We start from the raw sequence: 21,372 nt of genomic DNA on the forward strand, positions 1-21,372 counted from the left end.
TCTTGCAGACGTTTTATGATCCACAGAGGTGGGATTCACTTCCCTTCCCTACCGGTTTGCAAAACGAGAGCGTGCCTGCTCGCTTCGCTCACGTGCGCCACCTTCCGCAAATGCTCGGCCTCCAGCGCAAGTTCTTTGCTCGCGCACGCGCCCTTCCACACACACGCACGACCTCCAAAACATGGCTAAAGAGGACGGCATTCCTTGCAGGCAGAGCCTACCGCAGTCAGAGCTACCTATTTGCCCGAACCGGACAGAACCGGCTGAATCCCACCACTGATGATCCACCTACTTAACCTCATCAGTGCTAGAAGGGAATGGGGATTGCAAAGTGGAGGAGGACTGTGGGATCCTTGGTGCTCTCTGAGTTTGGTTGTTTTCTTGCAGACGTTTCATTACCCAGCTAGGGGACATCATCAGTGCTAGAAGGGAGTGTGGTTTGCTCTCTATATACAAGTAGCTTGCTTTGTCAATGTTGGTGGAAGCGTTCTTGGTAGTTCCTTGGTTAGATTGTTGTTTACTGTTAGCTTGTTTGTTTTGGTTGGTAGTTTCTTGATTGGAGTATCTGCAGCTTCTATTCTATTCTGTTCTGTTCTGTTCTGTTCTGTTATACTCTACTCTACTCTACTCTACTCTACTCCACTCCATATTCTATTCTGTTCTGTTCTGTTCTGTTCTGTTCTGTTCTACTCTACTCTACTCTACTCTACTCTACTCTACTCTACTCTACTCTACTCCATATTCTACTCTACTCTACTCTACTCTACTCTATTCTACTCTACTCTACTCCATATTCTATTCTATTCTATTCTATTCTATTCTATTCTATTCTATTCTATTCTATTCTATTCTATTCTATTCTATTCTATTCTATTCTATTCTACTAGTCACAATGCCTCTCATTGTCCAGGCAAATTCCTACCTCTGGAGCTGTCCAGGGTGCTGTTCCCCCCCCACAACAATTAGCTTGCTTTTAACATACTCTCTGTAACAACAGCAGGATGTACGTTACTTTTTGATGAAGTCAAGTGTCTAAGCACAATAGATACAACTTTATTTTGGCTTAATGCATCTGTCAAACATTTTTGCCCTTGCCGTGAGCTTTACAAATGTCAAAATGTCTATAATCCTGGCCCTCAAAAAAGAAAAAGAAAAAGCCTTAAAAATCATTATGGGATGTGGGATTTATGTTTATTCTTTCAACCTCTGGTAAATCCAGAGGAGGAAGAGAAGAGAAACATTACTTGACCATGCTGGAGAAGAAGGCTTGTGTTAAAACAGGAGTCTTCAACCTTGGCAACTTTAAGACTTGTGGACTTCATGTCCCCGAATTCCTCAGCCAGCTGTTGAAGTTCACAAGTCTTAAAGTTGCCAAGGTTGAAGACCCCTGGGTTAAAAAAAAGGTGGTACTTGATTCCATTTTTCATTTCTTTATAAATGTGGGCGCCAGAGTCACGAATGGTCTCCAGTCAAGATTTCCACGCAATGCTAATGAAAGTTGATGATTAGAATTAAATATTTAGACTATCCCAATGCTCAGATAGCTATTATTCCGGGTCCCTCATCTGCTGGTTTGATCTGTCAGCATTATTAAATGACCTATCTCGGGGAGAAGATTATATAGCTGAATGGACTGGAATTCCTAATGGGAGACTTACACGCATGAAAAAAGGAAATCTCCCAATTGCTAAAAGGCAACTTTGCAAAACCATAATCATTTCATTAAGTAGGAGAATTAAAAAAAGATATAAATAAGAAAAGAATAGAAAATAGAAAAGAAAGAAAAAATAAGAATATGGTAAAGAAAAAGAATATCCACCACCCACCCATCCACCCACCTACCCATCCATCCAACTATCTATCTATCTATCTATCTATCTATCTATCTATCTATCTATCTATCTATCTATCTATCTATCTATCTAATCTACTGTAATCTTATTTAATATTTTTATGCTTTCTTCCAAGTTAGTCAGTTCATCATTTTTCAGGATGTTCAGTTGTCTTATATAGAAAAATTCTTAAATGAGATCCAAGATCCCTTCCCTTTCCTTTCCTTTCCTTTCCTTCCCTTTCCTTTCCTTTCCTTTCCTTTCCTTCCCTTCCCTTCCCTTCCCTTCCCTTCCCTTCCTTCCCTTCCCTTCCCTTCCCTTCCTTTCCTTTCCTTTCCTTTCCTTTCCTTTCCTTTCCTTTCTCTATTTCCTTTCTTCCCTCTTCCTTCCCTTCCCTTCCCTTCCCTTCCTTCCCTTCCCTTCCCTTCCCTCCTCTTCCTCTCCCTCTCCCTCCTCAAAATGCTCTCCTCCCCCCTCCCACCCAGCAGATGGCTTTCACAATTCTTATGAAATTAAGTTGAAAGCTGACAGAAGCTGGGCCAAAGGCTTATGTACCCCCAAGGCTCCACTTTAAAAGACGATGCACTGAGTGATGGAAAAGACCCTGTTTTTGTCTGTTTGTTTGAAATCCTGAATATGTACTGCTGGCTGGATACAAGGCCTTTTTAAATACACAGCCCCCTTCTTATTTCCTTGACAGTCCCTGCTACTGCTTGGAAAGGTCTACGCTGCCTCTTCCATCATCTCTACACATTGGTGCCTTTACACCAGTGGTGAAATCCATTTTTTTTTACTACCGGTTCTGTGGGCGTGGCTTGGTGGGCATGGTATGGTTTGGTGGGCATGGCTTGGTGGGCATGGCAGGGGAAGGATAATGCAAAATCTTCATTCCCTCCCCACTCCTCGGAGAAGGATATTGCAAAATCTCCATTCCCACCTCACTCCCAGGAGAAGGATACTGCAAAATCCCCATTCCCTCCCCACTCCTCGGAGAAGGATATTGCAAAATCTCCATTCCCACCCCGTTCCAGGGGAAGGATACTGCAAAATCTCCATTCCTTCCCCACTCCTCGGAGAAGGATATTGCAAAATCTCCATTCCCACCTCACTCCTGGGAGAAGGATACTGCAAAATCCCCATTCCTTCCCCACTCCTCGGAGAAGGATATTGCAAAATCTCCATTCCCACCTCACTCCTGGGAGAAGGATACTGCAAAATCTCCATTCCCACCTCACTCCTGGGAGAAGGATACTGCAAAATCTCCATTCCCACCTCACTCCTGGGAGAAGGATACTGCAAAATCCCCATTCCCTCCCCACTCCTCGGAGAAGGATATTGCAAAATCTCCATTCCCACCTCATTCCTGGGAGAAAGATACTGCAAAATCTCCATTCCCTCCCCACTCTGGGGCCAGCCAGAATTGCTATTTGCCGGTATCTCCGAACGGCTCAAAATTTCCGCTACCGGTTCTCCAGAACCTGTCAGAACCTGCTGGATTTCACCCCTGCTTTGCACCCCTATGCAATCACAGCTCTGCAAAATGAGGTGTTGGTGTCCTCCTTTAATCGGTGTGTGTGTGTTTGTGTGTGTGTCTGTGTGTGTGTGTGTGTGTGTGTGTGTGTGTGTGTGTGTGACACATTGGGCCCCCTAATTTCTCCCCCCCACCCACCCCATCCCATGCTGCAGAAAGAGTTAAACCAATCCCACTGCAAGCTTGGCATAATTAGTCACTAATAGCTAAGAGACCAGGTTTCCACGCTGTAAATTGTGTCTCTATTGATCTGAGTTTGCGTCGTCAGCAATCTGGAAAGGCTGAACTTTGAAATGCTTAATTCAGCCGTACTGCGCCGATAATTTTGTTTTTATCCTCCCAAACACGAATGCCCTGCCTCGCTCTGTTTTCCTGCAAGTAATAAAATCAATTAAAACTATCTCCCTTTCTCCCCCCACCGCCCTCCTTTTCCAACCACCCTTAACCTAGATGTAGTCTTTTCTGTTTGGAGACATTTGCAAATGTCAGCACGTTCCAAATATTTTTTTGGAGTGGGGGGAGAGGGGATATTTTGAATACAACGCCCTTGCATTCAAACAAACCAGGGAGAAACCTGCTGTTACCCTTTGCCTCCCACCGACCCGTACGCTCTCACAGAGAGGGTCTCCTCAGGGTGCCGTCCGCCAAACAGTGTCGGCTGGCGGCCCCCAGGAGTAGGGCCTTCTCTGTGGGGGCAGTGACGCTCTGGAACGAACTTCCCCCTGGCCTGCGTCAAGTGCCTGATCTTCGGACCTTCCGTCGTGAGCTCAAAACATATTTATTTATTAAAGCGGGACTGGCATGATTAGTGTTGAATTTTAATTGGGTATTCTTAATATTTTTAAATTTTTAAATCTAAATTTTAATCATCAGCCTTTAAAATTTGCTCTTTTTAAATGTTGTTTTAAATTGTATATATTTTGTTTTTATTCTGGCTGTACACCGCCCTGAGTCCTTCGGGAGAAGGGCGGTATAAAAATTTAATAAAATAAAATAAATAATAAATAATAAACCAAGAAAATTGGAAGGACAATCTGAAATTAGCGTTGGAGAGAATGTTAATGTATCTGTTGTGACCGTTTCCAAGGGACCGTGATTATTTATGTAGTTATTTCTTAGAGTTGTATCCCACCTTCAGCAGAATAACAGAGATGGAAGGGACCTTGGAGGTCTTCTAGTCCAACCCCCTGCTCAAGCAGGAGACCCTATACCGTTTCACACAAATGGCTGTCCAGTCTCTTCTTGAAAACCTTCATTGATGGAGCATCCACAACTACCTGGCTTTTACACTACAGGTAGTCTTTGAATCAGGCTGGTAAGACAGTCTGTTATTAACACAGCTGCCTGCAATTACTGCAGGTTCTAGTCCCACCAGGCTGAAGGTTGACTCAGCCTTCCATCCTTTATAAGGTAGGTAAAATGAGGACCCAGATTGTTGGGGGGGCAATAAGTTGACTTTGTATATAAATATACAAATAGGATGAAGACTATTACTAACATAGTGTAAGCTGCCCTGAGTCTTCGGTGAAGGGTGGGATATAAATGCAAATAAAAATAAAATAAAATAAATTACGATCTCAATTGAGCCCAAAATTTCCATTCCTAAGCAGGTAGTTGTTAAATTGTTAATCCAAAAAGCAACGAATGGAAACTAATCAAGGAGAGAAGCAACTTAGAACTAAGGAGAAATTTCCTGATAGTTAGAACAATTAATCAGTGGAACAGCTTGCCTCCAGAAGTTGTGAATGCTCCAACACTGGAAGTTTTTAAGAAGATATTGGATAACCATTTGTCTGAAGTGGTGTAGGGTTTCCTGCTTGAGCAGGGGGTTGGACTAGAAGACCTCCAAGGTCCCTTCCAACTCTGTTATTCTATTCTGTTCTAATTTAGTTTTGCCTTATCTTACAACCTTTTTTCCCACAACTGTTAAGCGAATTACTACAGTTACTAAAGCATTAAAGTCAGTAGTGAGTTTCAAATCCTGGCACTACCGGTTCGCTATTGGTAGCGCGCAGGTGCGCTTGCTTGCTTCATGAGTGAGTGAAGCTTCTGTGCATGCGCAGAGCATTTTTGATGATGTGTGGGCGGGTAGGCAGAGTCTCCTGCCACCTCTGCTACTGGTTCGCCCGAAATAGGGCAAACAGGTAGAAACCCACCACTGGTTAAAGTTTTCCTAAGAACAAAAGTGAGGAACTTGAAGTATATAACATTTTCTTAAAAAAAAAATTCAATTTACCATTTTACTTATATTCCTTTTCCGCACTTCTTTCAATATGCTAGCCTTGATTTTTTTTCCCCTTTAATGACTCTGAACAGTTTGGGAGCAGAATATTGCTTCCAATTGAAATATTTCCAATACTTGACGCAGAATATTGCTTCCAGTACAAATATTTCCAATACTTGAGATGGAAATTGAACGGGTTAGATGGCCATAACATCCCTAGGCTCAATTCTATGCAACCTACTAATTTTTCTCCAGTCCGTCTTGCAATTGACCAGCCCTAAAGAAATCGACTCTGTTTAAGGCAAGAAACACGGCACAGAGTTCCATTTTATGAATCTCAAATTTATGGAAATTACGATGCCCATAATGACGGTTAACACAATATTGCCTGCCTCTAATTACTTTAGGGGGATGAACATTTCCACCGTTTTTTCTCCGGAATTTCGGAATTGGCTTGTACTAAATTTTAATAGCACTGGACATCTAGGAAAGCAGTCAGATCTGGTGTTAACAATGAACAATTTATTTAGCAGGAGAAATCATTTTAATGGCTACAAGCTTTTCGGTGGCCCAGTGCCAAAGCTGCCTCCTAATGATGGAAGGGAAAAAAAAAACTTAAATGCTTGCATCATAATAAAATACACGAGAGTTTTGTTTTTAAATGCCCTGCAGACTTTTTTTTTTAAGCTAATACAGTGGGTTTCCATCTCGATAAGAATCCTTGTGTTTCAACGATGGATTAAAATCCCTGTGATAAGAGCTCCTCTGTTACTCATACTTTGGTTGTTAAAGGGTTGGGGGAGGGGAACCTAAGATTTTTGGAGAAATGGGGGCTGGGGAAAATCCCACACCTGCCTGTCCATTAAGATCTATTCAGTTAAAGATTTTTTTAAAAAAAAAATAGAGCCACACATCTGTTTAGTGAAAAGAGGGCTCCCTATCAGCTTCTTATTATCCTGGTAAGTTTCTAACATACTTGGACTTCCGGTGAGTCATCAGGAAACCTTTTAAAAGAGTTGCTTTATAGCAAAACCCTTGAAAGCAACTCCTAGAATTAGGGACACAACAGTCAAAACAGATCCAATCTGTTTAATATAAAGACGTCTTTGAGTTGCATTCCGCATTGTAATTGCACTGATGTAGGATGGGCGGGTGGGTGGGTGGATAGATGGATAAATGGATAGATGGATAGATGGATGGATGGATGGATAGATGGATAGATGGATAGATGGATAGGGAAGGCAGGCAGGCAGGCAGGAAGGAAGGAAGGAAGGAAGGAAGGGAGAAAGGGAGAAAGGGAGAAAGGGAGGGAGGGAGGGAGAGATGGAGGGAGGGAGGAAGGGAGGAAGGAAGGAAGGAAGGAAGGAAGGGAGAAAGGAAGGAGGGAGGAGGAGGAAGAGGAGGGAGGTAGGAAGGAAGGAAGGAAGGAAGGAAGGAAGGAAGGAGAAAGGGAGAAAGGAAGGGAGGAGGAGGGAGGAAGAGGAGGGAGGAAGGAAGGAAGGAAGGAAGGAAGGAAGGAAGGAAGGAAGGAAGGAAGGAAGAAAGGGAGAAAGGAAGGAAGGGAGGAAGGGAGGAAGGAAGGAAGGAAGGAAGGAAGGGAGAAAGGAAGGAAGGAAGGAAAGAAAGAAGGAAGGAAGGGAGAAAGGAAGAAAGAAAGAAAGAAAGAAAGAAAGAAAGATAGAAAGAAAGAAAAGCAAGCAGAACCTGGGTGGAGTTAAGTGAATCATTAGCCTGGAGTCATTACCTTCCCCAAGTCCAACCCTTCTTGAATTCCGTTGACTCTTATCTACCACCAGTGTAGGTAGTTGACTAGATTCTTGTGTATAGGCATGAGCAATAAATCAAACTTAACTGGAACTTAACTTGTCGTCCTGATCCTTCACACCTGACAGATAGAACTGTGTTTGCTATTGCTCTCGTATAGATGATGGTTTCTGATTTCCCAAGGTAATTTATAGATTTCAGGATTCTTGATGGTTTCCCATCCAGCTAGAAACCAGGCTGAGCTTTCCTGATCGGGTAAAGTGGCCAGATGCTTGGTTATTTTTTGAGACAGTCATATCACCATTTTAATTACTTCGGCACTTAATCCAGAGCTGAAATGAATGGTTATTATAAGCAAAGAAGACTGAATAAAATTCCATGCAGTCTAAAACGAACGGAGCTAATTGCAAATTAAGTACAGAATATTGATACAACGATGGAAAGAATGAAGTGTCTAATTTATCGATCTTCAATGCCTCGCGTCCTTTATTAGTCATCTTCATTTGAGAGGGTTTCCTCTCCCCCCCACTCCAAAGTTTGATCTCCTTGGTAATTATATTATTGGCTAAATTTGGATTAAGGCAGCTCGAGTCCATTTTGCACAGTCCTTTTTTTCATACAAGGGAGAAAGTCACTTAATCTGGTTGCTGGTTAATCTATTTTCTGAGTTTGCACAATGCTCAAAGAAAGCAAAGAGATTGAATGGGACACAAACACAACACAACTAAGCAATTTTAGCATTTGAGAATGTAGCTGTCAAGACTTTCATTACCCTAACCAGGGGTGGGTTCTACTTACCTTCGCTACTGGTTTGCGATGGGAGCATGTGTGTGTGTGTGTTCACTTGCTTCGCTCACGCGTGGCACTTCTGCGCATGTGCCAAGCATCCGTGATGATATCCAGGCAGGTGGGCGGAGCCTCCCGCCGCCGTTACTACCAGTTCGCAAGATCCGGACCAAACTGGTAGCAACCCACCACTGAGGTCCCTAACATATTGTATGGATATATTTTCTGTGGTGCTGGGTCTGTAAATTTTTCAAAAAGCGGTCAAGCTATGTCGGAATCCCAGCTTCGGCTTTGCACCTCACTGGCGTTCTGTCATCAGTGGGGGAAGGGAGGGGAACAAGTAGGGGAGGAACAAATGGTCAGATTGCTGGTTATAGGTAATCCTTGGCTTACAACAGTTCATTTAGTGACCGCTCGAAGTTATTATTATTATTATTTTACTTCCAACTCGCTCTGTTACAGTAAAATAAGGCATTAACATCAAGCATGAAGTTCAGAAGCGGTTTCCCAGTGGAAACATTAACTTTTTGCTTTTTCAAAATAATTTCTATAAAGATCTATCCGTCTAATCCAGTGATGGCGAACTTTTTTGGCACCGAGTGCCAAAAAGGTCATGTGGAAACGTCGCACGTGTGGCCCCTCATCAGCACTACACTCCAGAAAAGGTGAACTTCCGGGTTCTAGTGCGCATGTGTGCCCGATGATCAGCTGGCCAGCATGCATGCACAGGTCAGTTTTCGGCAGTGCTGTGTGTGCGAAGGGATCGCAGTCCAGAAAAGCCAAACTTCCGGGTTCTGGCACGCATGCGCACCCAGAGATTAGCTGGTTGGTGTGCATGCACACACCGGTTTTTGACACTGTCGCACGTGCAAAGGACAGCTGATCGGCGTGCGTGCATGCACACCGGAAACCCGGAACACAAACAGGCAAGGCCGCGCGTGCCAGGGGACACGGCTTCGTGTGTCACTTTGGGCATGCGTGCCATAGGTTCACCATCATGGGTCTAATCAATACAACCCAAAGTCAGATTTTCCTTCTTGTCCACATCAAGCATGAAGTTCAGAAGCGGTTTCCCTGTGGAAACGAAAGGACTTGTGTTCTTTTCTTTCCTCAAAATAGTCGGGGTAGCCATTTCAGCCAACGCCATCAACTTCTGCAACCATTCGTCCGTAGTAGGAATCGAAGCGTCCTTCCGTCTTTGTATTTTTGCTGCTGTCAACATATATAACATCAACATTCTTGTCGAGCCTGCTTCCAGGAAACTATAACAAGGGTAACACATATTTAATTTTACATATCCTAACAGCAGCCAGGATTGCATATGCACAAATACTGGAAAAATCCAGAAACCCCTACAGATGACATTATAATCAAAACAAATGTGCAGAAATGTGCAGAAATGGCTAGGTCAGTGATGGCTATCCCTTTTGCCATCGTGTGCCAGGAGTGGGGGCATGGGGGGGGTTGTGCACACGCATGCCCAGACCCATAATTCTATGCACCTGGTCGTGTCCCACTCCTCCTCTGACGGCCGGGTCTGGGAAGTCTGTATCAAGCATGGCCACGAAGCCTCTGCAGCTTTGCCAAATTCCTGTCAGAGTTCTCAGGGCAGGCAGGAATCCAAGGTGTGACTTCAGCAACCAGATGAGACTTTGCCTGACTCAAGGAATGCCAAAAAGAAGATCCTTTATATAGGCCATGGGGTGTGGCTCCATGACTCAGCACTTATCCAGGCCTGCCCCTCCCTTCCTTTTGCTGACGTCGCCTCTCCATTCTCCGGAAGCGGGGATCTGTCCACTTTTCGTCTTCCTGCTCAGCTGCCGGCAATTCTAGCTCGTGGCTGGCTTCGTGCTCACATGCTATAGGAGGGAAGTTTGTTTGCTCAGTCTGTCTGGGCATGGTGCCAGGGCTGGGGGCTGGAGGCATGCCAGGCTATTCTTCTTCACTATCAGTCTCTGGCTGAGATAGCAGGAGATGGGAGGGGCCCAGCTGAGGAGAGGAGGGCGGGCGAGGCACAACACACCTTGCCCCTGCACACCTGACCCTCCCCCAGCTCCTGGCATGCAATGCTGCCTCTAGGTAGGCCTTGACTTCCAACAGTTCATTTAGTGACTGTTTGAAGTTATAACATCCCTGAAAAAAGTGACTTGTGTTACAACCATTACAGCCTCCCCGATCAAAATCCAGACTTGCTTGGCAAAAACGGTTTTTCATGCTTTTGCCTCCTTTCTATCCCACCTCCTCAAAAAAGCAGATTATGGATGGATGCCTGAAGCCTTCGCCCACTTAAGAAGCTGGAGCGGTCATTGCAATTTGTCCTGAGCAGAAAGAAACCCATTTGGAAGGGAGCTGTTTTTTTTTTTCTTTTCTTAATACACTTCAGAGGTTATCTATTTCTTCCTGAAAATTTGCTGTTCTGCCATTCCTTACCAAACGGTCCGCATTGATTGTTGTGAAGGATCATTTTTTTTTAACCTCAGTTTTTAAAGCCACGGAAAAGTGAAGAATCTGGCAAAGGAAAGCAGGGAGGGAAGGAGGAAAAGAGGGAAAAGGAAAGGAAGAAGGAAGGAAAGTAGGAAGGAAGGAGAAAAGGGAAGAGAGTGGGAGGGAGGGTGGAGGGAAGGAGAAGGAGGAGGGAGGGAGGAAGGAGAAGAGGAAGGAAAGAGGGAGGGGGAGGGAGGAGAAGATGGAGGGAGGGAGGGAGGAAGGAAGCAGAAGAGGGAAGAGGGAGGGAGGAAGGAAAAATAAGAGGGAGGGAGGGAGGGAGGAAGGAAGGAGAAGAGGAAAGAGAGAGGGAGGGAGGGTGAAGGAGAAGAAGGAGGAGGGAGGGAGGGAGGAGAAGAGGAAGGAAAGAGGGAGGGGGAGGGAGGGATGGAGGAGAAGATGGAGGGAGGGAGGGAGGGAGGGAGGAAGGAAGCAGAAGAGGCGGGAGGAAGGAAGGAAAGATAAGAGGGAGGGAGGGAGGGAGGAAGGAAGGAGAAGAGGAAAGAGAGGAGGAGGGTGAAGGAGAAGAAGGAGGAGGGAGGGAGGAGGAGAGGAAGGAAAGAGGGAGGGAGGAGGATGGAGGAGAAGAGGGAGGGAGGGAGGGAGGGAGGGAGGAAGGAAGCAGAAGAGGGAAGCGGGAGGAAGGAAGGAAAGATAAGAGGAAGGGAGGGAGGGAGGAGGAGAAGAGGAAGAGAGGAAGGAGGGTGGAGGGAAGGAGGAAGGAAGGAGAAGAAGGAGGAGGGAGGGAGAGAGGGAGGAAGGAGAAGAGGGACGAAGGGAGGAAGGGAGGGAAGGAGGAAGGAAGGGAGGAGAAGAGGGAGGAAGGGAGGGAGGAAGGAAGAAAGGAAAAGAGGGAAGAGATAGGGAGGGAGGGATGGAAGAAAGTTAAGGACCAGTGGTAAGTCACTTTTTACAGTGTCATTGTAACCTTAGTCACTAAATGAATAGTTGTAAGTTGAGGACTACTTGTATTAGAAATAACTTTAAGAAAATCCAGATCAGTAGGATATTTGCCTTCTAATACAGACAGTAAAATGGAAGTGGATTTTTTTTTTCATGGATTGAGAGGGCTGGACAATCACAGCATTGTGATGGACGCTTCCTTGTTGTTGGGATTTTATGTTCAATAAGCCACTTTGGCTCAATTAAGCCAATTAACAATCGCCTGCAGGCCGTAGCAACAAATCCGTGAAGTCGTTTGAGTGCATCTTTCTGGGGAGTCATCAGCCAGGGTTGGGCAGGCAATAATCTCTCTCTCTCTCTCTCTCTCTCTCTCTCTCTCTCTCTCTCTCTCTCTCTCTCTCTCTCTCTCCCTTTCTCTCTCTCTCTCTCTCTCCTGATTTGGAAGGTAAGCAGCTGAGCTTCTAAATGCTCCATTTTCAGGGCGGTGTGCAAGCGCCTTAGGTATGCGCAAAGCATGCGCTCACTGAACTGGTTGTTAAACTGGCAGCATGCCACCACTGACCCCCTTAGACAATAACTGTGGTGGAATGTAGTCTGGATTCCCAGGAGGGAAGGACTGCTTTCCAGAGAGCAAAAACAATATTGCTACCAACCTGCCTTCCATCGAGGACCTGTATACTGTATGAGTCAAAAAGAGGGCTGTGAAAATATCTACAGACCCCTCGCATCCTGGACATCAACTGTTTCAACTCCTACCCTCAAAATGACGCTACAGAGCACTGCACACCAGAACAACTAGACACAAGGATAGTTTCCTCCCAAACGCCATCACTCTGCTACTGTAACTTCGTTGCTTATATCTTTACGATTTATATTGATAGTGTTTCCTGATTGCTTATTTGCAGCCTATGACTATCATTAAGTATTGTAAGTGTTGTACCTTGATGAAGGTATCTTTTCTTTTATGTACACTGAGAGCATATGCACCAAGACAAAAGGCCATCACTCTGCTAAACAAATAATTCCCTCAACACTGTCAAACTATTTACTAATCTGCACTACTATTAATCTTCTCATCGTTCCCATCACCCATCTCCTTCCACTTATGACTTTAACTTTGTTGCTGGCAATCCTTATGATTTATATTGATATACTGACCATCAATTGTGTTGTAAATGTTGTACCTTGATGAACGTATCTTTTCTTTTATGTACACTGAGAGCATCTGCACCAAGACAAATTCCTTGTGTGTCCAATCACACTTGGCCAATAAAGAATTCTATTCTATTCTAAAAGGCAGCAAAGCCTTGGGAGGAAAAGTGTTAAGAAGGCTCCACTCTAAAGATACCCAGAGTGTATCTACAGCGATAAAAATAGTTCCTTGAATTTGACAAGATTTCTCTCTGTAGGTGAGGAACGATAAAGGAAACTGCTCAGAAGTAACTCCACATGTCATTCTTGGTTCTTGGGGGCCTGACAGGAAATACTCTAAAGAGTTTCCAGTTTGAAATCTAACTTCGGCTAATTCTTATGGCTGCTAAGGGTTCACCCCCTCCCCCGCTTTTGATATTAGTGTCTTCCATTCCATAGTTTATATGCCAATTCCTGGTTCCCCTCAACTCACTCTAGCTTAGATCTGGGAGCTATTAGTAGCAAGCTAGAAGGTAAATCGTACACAATTGCCCAGGCGAATGCGACTCCATCATTGCAGGAAAAAGAAAGAGAGGAAAAGAGGAAGAAAGGAAGAGAGGGAGGGAGAGAGGGAGGGAAGGAAGGAAGGAAGGAAGGAAGGAAGGAAGGAGAAAAGGAGGGAGAGAAGGAAGGAAGGAGGGAGGAAGAGAGAAAGGGATGGAGGGATGGAGAGAATGAGGGAAGAGAGGAAAGAGGGAGGAAGGAAGCAGAAAGGGAGGGAGGGAGAGAAGGAAGGAAGGAGAAAGAGAGGGAGAGGAGGAAGAGAGAAAGGGAGGGAGAGGAGGAAGAGAGAAAGGGAGGGAGGAAGGGTGGAATGAATGAATGAATGAATGAATGAATGAGGGAGGGAGGAAGGGAGGAAGGAAGGAAGGAAGGAAGGAAAAAGGGAGGGAGGGAGGGAGAGAAGGATGGAATGATTGAATGAATGAATGAATGATGGATAAATGGACGGATGGAGGGAGAGAGGGAGGGAGGAATGGGGAGAGAGAGAAGGGAGGAGAAGGAATGGGAGAGGGAGAGGGAAGAAAGGCCCCTGGGAAAGTACATTTAATTCCTCCACAACTTTTTAAATTAATCAGAGGGACAGCTCTAGAAGGCTGTTTGACTGTACAGCGAACATAGAATTGGGGGATGGTGATACCCAAGTTATTACTGAAATCTGCCGTCCAATCCATTCCCATCAAAGTGGTAACAAGGTTGTAAATCCGAAATGGAACAGAAAGGCCTGATAATTGGATCAATGAGCTGCTAATGATGGGATGGAATAGCTCCTCCTCCGTCTGATGGGTGAGATGATACAAATGGTCACAGTAACGCATGAGCTCAGTAGCTACCAAGAGGGTAAGACTCTTACTTCACCGTGCAAGGATGAGTGAAATATGGGGCAGGCCAAAAAGCGAACGAGAGTCAATTAAAGGTTTTCCTTGCTTTTCCTCTGCATAGTACCTGATTCCTTTTCTGCCTTACTTTCCCACGGGGCAACTGATCTGCTGGAACCATAGATCGGAGAACTTGGAACAGGAAGCTCAAGGGCAAGACCCAAAAGAAGGTATAAATAACCTCTCACTCTCCACTCCATGTGGCCAGCTACCCAGAATCACACGTGCTTGATGGTTCTGCGTCACCATTAAACCATCTTTCCAATCAGCCTCCAGGTTTCCAGTGTCTTTCTCCTGCTTGGAACTGAACCAGATGGATATTTCTTCCAACAGGAGGGGGGAAAATTGCAGGATAATTTTTTCTAGATAATAGAATAGAATAGAATAGAATAGAATAGAATAGAATAGAATAGAATAGAATAGAATAGAATAGAATCCTTTATTGGCCAAGTGTGATTGGAAACATAAGGAATTTATCTTTGGTGCATAAGCTCTCAGTGTACATAAGGAGAATAAAATACATTCTTCAAGAATAAAAAGATACAACACTTAGTGATAGTCAGGGTTACTAAGAAGCTATTAAATTGTACTAGGAAACAAATAAAAACAAATAAAAAGAGATAGAATTGAATTGAATTGAATTGAACTGAATTAAGAAGAGAAGAGAATAGAGAATAGAATAGAATAGAATAGAATAGAATAGAATAGAATAGAATAGAATAGAATAGAATAGAATAGAATAGAATAGAATAGAATAGAATAGAATCCTTTATTGGCCAAGTGTGATTGGAAACATAAGGAATTTATCTTTGGTGCATAAGCTCTCAGTGTACATAAGGAGAATAAAATACATTCTTCAAGAATAAAAAGATACAACACTTAGTGATAGTCAGGGTTACTAAGAAGCTATTAAATTGTACTAGGAAACAAATAAAAACAAATAAAAAGAAATAGAATTGAATTGAATTGAATTGAACTGAATTAAGAAGAGAAGAGAATAGAGAATAGAATAGAATAGAATAGAATAGAATAGAATAGAATAGAATAGAATAGAATAGAATCCTTTATTGACCAAGTGTGATTGGACACACAAGGAATTTGTCTTTGGTGCATAAGCTCTCAGTATACATAAGGAGAATAAAATACATTCTTCAAGAATAAAAAGATACAACACTTAGTGATAGTCAAGGTTACTAATAAGCTATTAAATCGTACTACGAAACAAATAAAAACAAATAAAAAGGGATAGAATTGAATTGATTTGAATTGAATTAAGAAGAGAAGAGAGAATAGAATAGAACAGAATAGAATAGAATAGAATAGAATAGAAGAGAAGAGAAGAGAAGAGAAGAGAAGAGAAGAGAAGAGAAGAGAAGAGAATAGAATTCTTTATTGGCCAAGCGTGATTGGACACACAAGGAATTTGTCTTTGGTGCATAAGCTCTCAGTGTACATAAGGAGAATAAAATACATTCTTCAAGAATAAAAAGATACAACACTTAGTGATAGTCAGGGTTACTAAGAAGCTATTAAATTGTACTAGGAAACAAATAAAAACAAATAAAAAGGGATAGAATAGAATAGAATTGAATTAAGAAGAGAAGAGAGAATAGAATAGAATAGAATAGAATAGAATAGAATAGAATAGAATAGAATAGAATAGAATAGAATTGAATTGAATTCTTTATTGGCCAAGTGTGATTGGATACACAAGGAATTTGTCTTTGGTGCAGATGCTCTCAGTTTGCGCGCCCCCTTTACGGACCTCTTAGGAATGGGGTGAGGTCAACTGTAGACAGTCTAAGGTTAAAATTTTGGGGGTTTGGGGAAGAAACCATAGGTAGTGCATTCCAGGCGTTGACTACTCTGTTGCTGAGGTCGTATTTTCTGCAATCGAGTTTGGAGCGGTTTACCTTGAGTTTGTATCTATTGTTTGCCCGTGTATTGTTGTGGTTGAATCTGAAATAGTCGTTGACAGGTAGGACATTGTAGCAGATTATTTTGTGTACTGTGCTTAGGTCAGACCGTAGGCGGCGAAGTTCTAGGTTGTCCTTGACTTGGGATGCTTTCTCTGTTTCCTCGCTTCTACGGCCATGTCAAGGGTGGGCTTCTGTTAAATATCTAAAAGTGATGCTGGGGCCATCCCTCTTCCTTATCTACATGCCTGCCTCTTGTAAAACCCAAATGGGGTTTTGCATAAGTAACACATCTATCCAGAAGGGTCCTCTAATCCCAGATGTTTATCTTCCTTTCTCTTTTTATTTCAAAGTCACCTCCCATCAAACGGAAGGTTTCCAATACCCCAACAGAATAGAATAGAATTCTTTATTGGCCAAGTGTGATTGGACACACAAGGAATTTGTCCCTGGTGCATACGCTCTCAGTGTACATAAAAAGACAAAATACATTCATCAAGAATCATAAGGTACGACACTTAATGATAGTCATAGGGTACAAATAAGCAATCAGGAAACAATATCAATATAAATCGTAAGGATAGAAGCAACAAAGTTTCAGTGATACAGTCATAAGTTGGAGGAGTTGGGTGGTGGGAACGATGAGAAGATTAATAGTAATGTAGATTTAGTAAATTGTTTGACAGTGTTGAGGGAATTATTTGTTTAGCAGAGTGATGGCATTTGGGAAAAAACTGTTCTTGTGTCTAGTTGTTCTGGGGTGCAGTGCCCTGTAGTGTCGTTTTGAGGGTAGGAATTGAAACAGTTTATGTCCAGGATATGAGGGGTCTGTAAATATTTTCACAGCCCTCTTTTTGACTCCTGCAGTATACAGGTCCTCAATGGAAGGCAGGTTGGTAGGCATTGTTTTTTCTGCTGTTCTAATTATCCTCTGAAGTTGGTGTCTGTCTTGTTGGGCTGCAGAACCAAACCAGACAGTTATGGAGGTGCAGATCATTCCTAAGCAAAAGAAGAAGAAGAAAAATAGCTGGCTGAGTAGCTATTACGAATGTGATTCCTTTTCGAGGGCGAATGCTTGGGCTCTCCTCCTAATTGCCAATGCCATGGGAATCTGCAGCTTTCAACCGGTCTCTGTGTCGTAAAGGGTTAGGGAGATAATTACGGTTGGAGAGAGGAAAAAAAAATAGCTGTGTTCTCAAGACCATTTATTCTTCGGAAATATGTGTCGGCCAAGTGATTCTTCTCTCGCATTTCGGTATAGTTAACCCAGAAAACTGTTTTGCATTTCATTTATCTGTGGGAGCGGAGAGGGAGTCTTCTCCCCTTTCCCCCCATACAGGTAGACCTTGACTGTAACAGTGTTATGGTGTTACGTGATGCTTGTTATGGTGGTAAGTCATAACGGTCGTAAAATGGGTTGGCCACAAGGCTAAGCAACAAGGCAGTCGTAAGCATGGACATTGTGGTCGTTAAGGGAACCCTTTGTTTGCTATGGCCCGGTTTTGTCAAAAGTTGGAAAGTAAATTCCGTTCTTTTTCCATTCATCCACTCCCTCCATCCTCTCATTTTCTTTTCCATTCATCCTCTCCTCTCCTCTTCTTTTCCACTCCCTCCCTCTTCTCCTCTCCTTTTCCAGTCACTCTACCTCCCCTCCCCTCTCTTGTTTCCTTTCTTCTCCTTTTCCTGTTCTCTCCTCTCCCTCCTCTCCTCCTCTCCCTCTCCTCTCCTCCTCCTCCTCCCCTCTTCTCTCCTCTCCTCTCCTCTCTTCTTTTCCATTCATTCTTTCCTCTCCTCTCCCCTCCACTCCTGTCTCCCCTCCTCTCCTCTTTTCCATTCATCCTCTCCTCTCCTGGGAGTGGGGATGGGGCAAGACCTCTTGTGTTTATGTAAGGAATCCACACTAATTCCCCATTTAACCCCTCCTCCCAATTGGAGAGAGTTGCTCTCCAACAGGTGGAGAGTTAGCGACTGGCCCACGGTCATCCAAGACGGTTGGGGAGTGAGGAACTCGACTGAGTCCCCTTCCCATGTGCATTTCCATTAGCCACCAGTGTAACAAATAAATACTAAACACAACGCCTGTTGTTAGTACAAAGGAGGTTACCCCAATCTTGCTGCTTTGGGTGTTTGTGTGTGGTTCTTCCCAAGGACTATTGTTCCAGACACCTCTGCATTAGGAGTAAAATTGGCTTGGAATGAGCAGCTGCTCCTGGATGTAAGTCATTTTTATGTCAAACCCTTGGCAAGTAATTGCTTTAAAAGCCTACTTTATTGCAGGCTCATGGTTTAATCTAGCCGTCGACGTGAGCCACATTGGGAATGAAGACAGAGAACATCCAAGAAGCCTTAAAGCTGGCTTCTCTCTGGTTTACATGTATTTAACTTTGCTTCCCGAGAAACTAATCCTCACTCCGGTTTCCCTACGTCAGTCAGAGACATGATATCGGAGCCTTTTCTCCTCCCGGCCCGTGTTTCTTGTTTCCCCTCTTTCTGCCCCACCTCAATTTCCCGCAGATCGTTAATTCATACTGTCGTTTAAACGAGAGGAAAACGTATCTGTACATTTTATGCATACCGACATAATCGCAGGCCGATGTGATGCATTTCATTGTTTGGGCCAATGACAATCAGCATCCCAGATGCTGCGCTGAAGTTTTTTGGTGGTGGTGGTGTTTTTTTAAAACCGTGCACACATCTGGAATACAAATGTGGCTTGACTGATGGAAAAAAACCACCTGCCTAAATTGATGTTTGCAGTGCTCCTGCTGGAAAACACTGACTTTTACAGGAAGATAAATGCCTTATAAATTCCACAGGAAGTTCTGTTGCAGAAGGACGGGGGTTATAGATAGCATCAGCTACAGCTTGTCATCGCTGTCTAATTACAAGGGGTTGGTTAGTGAATGAATGTCGGATGGGCTTGTACGAAATGCAGTTTTGGATTCACTAAACTGCATTTATTTCCCATTTGCTCAGGGTTTTTTGACTCTTATAAAACAATTGGAGGAGGAGGAGGAGGAGGAGGAGGAGGAGGAGGAGGAGGAGGAGGAGGAGAGGAGGAGGAGAAGGAGGAGGAGGAGGAAGAGGAGGAGGAGGAAGAGGAGGAGGAGGAGGAGGAAGAGGAAGAGAAGAAGGAGGCGGAGGAGGAGGAAGAAGAAGAAGAAGAAGGAGGAGGAGGAGAAGGAGGAGGAGAAGGAGAAGGAGAAGGAGAAGGAGAAGGAGAAGGAGAAGAGGAGGAGGAGGAGGAGGAGGAGGAGGAGGAGGAGGAGGAGGAGGAGAAGGAGGAGGAGGAAGAGGAGGAGGAGGAAGAGGAAGAGAAGAAGGAGGAGGAGGAGGAAGAAGAAGAAGAAGAAGGAGGAGGAGGAGAAGAAGGAGGAGAAGGAGAAAGAGGAGGAGGAGGAGGAGAGTAGTAGTAGTAGTAGTAGGAGGAGGAGGAGGAGGAGGAGGAGAGGGGGAGGAGGAGGAGGGGAGGGGGAGGGGGAGGAGAGGGAGGGGAGAAGGTGGAGGAAGACGAAGACAACTGTGGGGTCCCTGGTGCTCTCTGAATTTGGTTATTTTTCTTGCAGACATTTCCTGACCTATCTTGGTAACATCATCAGTGCTAGGAGGGAGTGGCATTTGTGGAGAGGAGGGTTGTGGGGTCCTTGGTGCTTTCTGAGCTTGGTTATTTTCTTGCAGACGTTTCATGATCCACAGAGGTGGGATTCACTTCCCTTCCCTACCGGTTTGCAAAACGAGAGCGTGCGTGCTCGCTTCGCTCACGTGCGCCACCTTCCGCAAATGCTCGGCCTTCCACGCAAGTTCTTTGCTCACGCGCGCACCCTTCCACACACACGCACGACCTCCAAAACCTGGCTAAAGAGGACGGCATTACTTTCAGGCAGAGCCTACCGCAGTCGGCACTACCGGTTCGCCCAAACTGGACAGAACCGGCTGAATCCCACCTTTGATGATCCACTACTTAACCTCATCAGTGCTAGAAGGGAATGGGGATTGCAAAGTGGAGGATGTGTGGGGTCCTTGGTGCTCTCTGAGTTTGGTTGTTTTCTTGCAGACGTTTTATTACCCGGCTAGGGGACATCATCAGTGCTAGAAGGGAGTGTGGTTTGCTCTCTTGTCTATATACAAGTGGCTTACTTTGTCAATGTTGGTGGAAGCGTTTTTGGTAGTTCCTTGGTTAGGCTGTTGTTTACTGTTAGCTTCTTTGTTTCAGTTGGTAGTTTCTTGGTTGGAGTATCTGCAGCTTGTTTATTAGCCTGGTATTAATCCCGGTGTTAATCTCTGCTTCTCTGAGTGTTCATTGTTAGCTGGGAGGTGTTTTGGTCTTTCTCTTTCCTTTTTTGGCTTTTGGATTTAAGGACTCCCCAACTGCCTTAAAAAATGAAGTCCTTCAAGCACTGTCTAGAGCAGGGGTGTCCAAACTTGGCAACTTCAAGACTTGTGGACTTCAACTCCCAGAATTCCTCAGCCAGCGAAGCTGAGGAATTCTGGCTGAGGAATTCTGGGAGTTGAAGTCCACAAGTCTTAAAGTTGCCAAGTTTGGACACCCCTGGTCTAGAGGACACAAAAGCTGAAAAGCCACAGATAAGTAGAAACGTCACAACCGTCCACACTCACCAACGAATTGGGAATAATTAGCTTGTCAAAAGTCACCTGAATGGTTAGCAGAGAGGAAATGATACACGGTCCGAAAAGTCACACCTGAGTTGTCTCAGAAGACAGTTCTTTGTCCTAGAACGGCATTCTGAGTATTTGCCTCTGTCCATGGTCCTGAAGAACAAAATTAGAATAGAACAGAGTAGAGCAGAGTAGAGTAGAGTAAAGAATAGAATAGAATAGACTATATAGACTATAGACTAAAGACCAGGGGTCTCCTACCTTGGTCCCTTTAAGACTTGTGGACTTCAACTCCCAGAGTTCCTCAGCCAACTCTGGGAGTTGAAGCCCACAAGTCTTAAAGGGACCAAGGTTGGAGACCCCTGCTATAGACTAAAGAATATACCTGGGAAAAGGGCGGTATAGAAATCAAATTAATAAATAATAAATAAATAAATAAATAAATATAGAATATAGAATATAGTATATAGTATATAGTATATAGAATATAGAATATAGAATATAGAATATAGAATATAGAATAGGACAGGATTTTGGAGGTCTTTTAGTCCAGCTCCCTGCTCAAGCAGGAGAACCTATATCCGTGATGGTGAACCTATGGCACACGTGCCACAGGTGGCATGTGAAGCCATATCTGTGGGCACACGAGTGTTGCCCTACCTCAGTTTCAGTGTGCATGCCTTCCAGCCTTCCGGTCCCACCAGCCTCCAGAGGGCCTCTGGGGGAGGAAGGCTGTTTTTGCCCT

The sequence above is a fragment of the Ahaetulla prasina genome, chromosome 14 (genome assembly GCF_028640845.1).
Source record: "Ahaetulla prasina isolate Xishuangbanna chromosome 14, ASM2864084v1, whole genome shotgun sequence".
Lineage (NCBI taxonomy): Eukaryota > Metazoa > Chordata > Lepidosauria > Squamata > Colubridae > Ahaetulla > Ahaetulla prasina.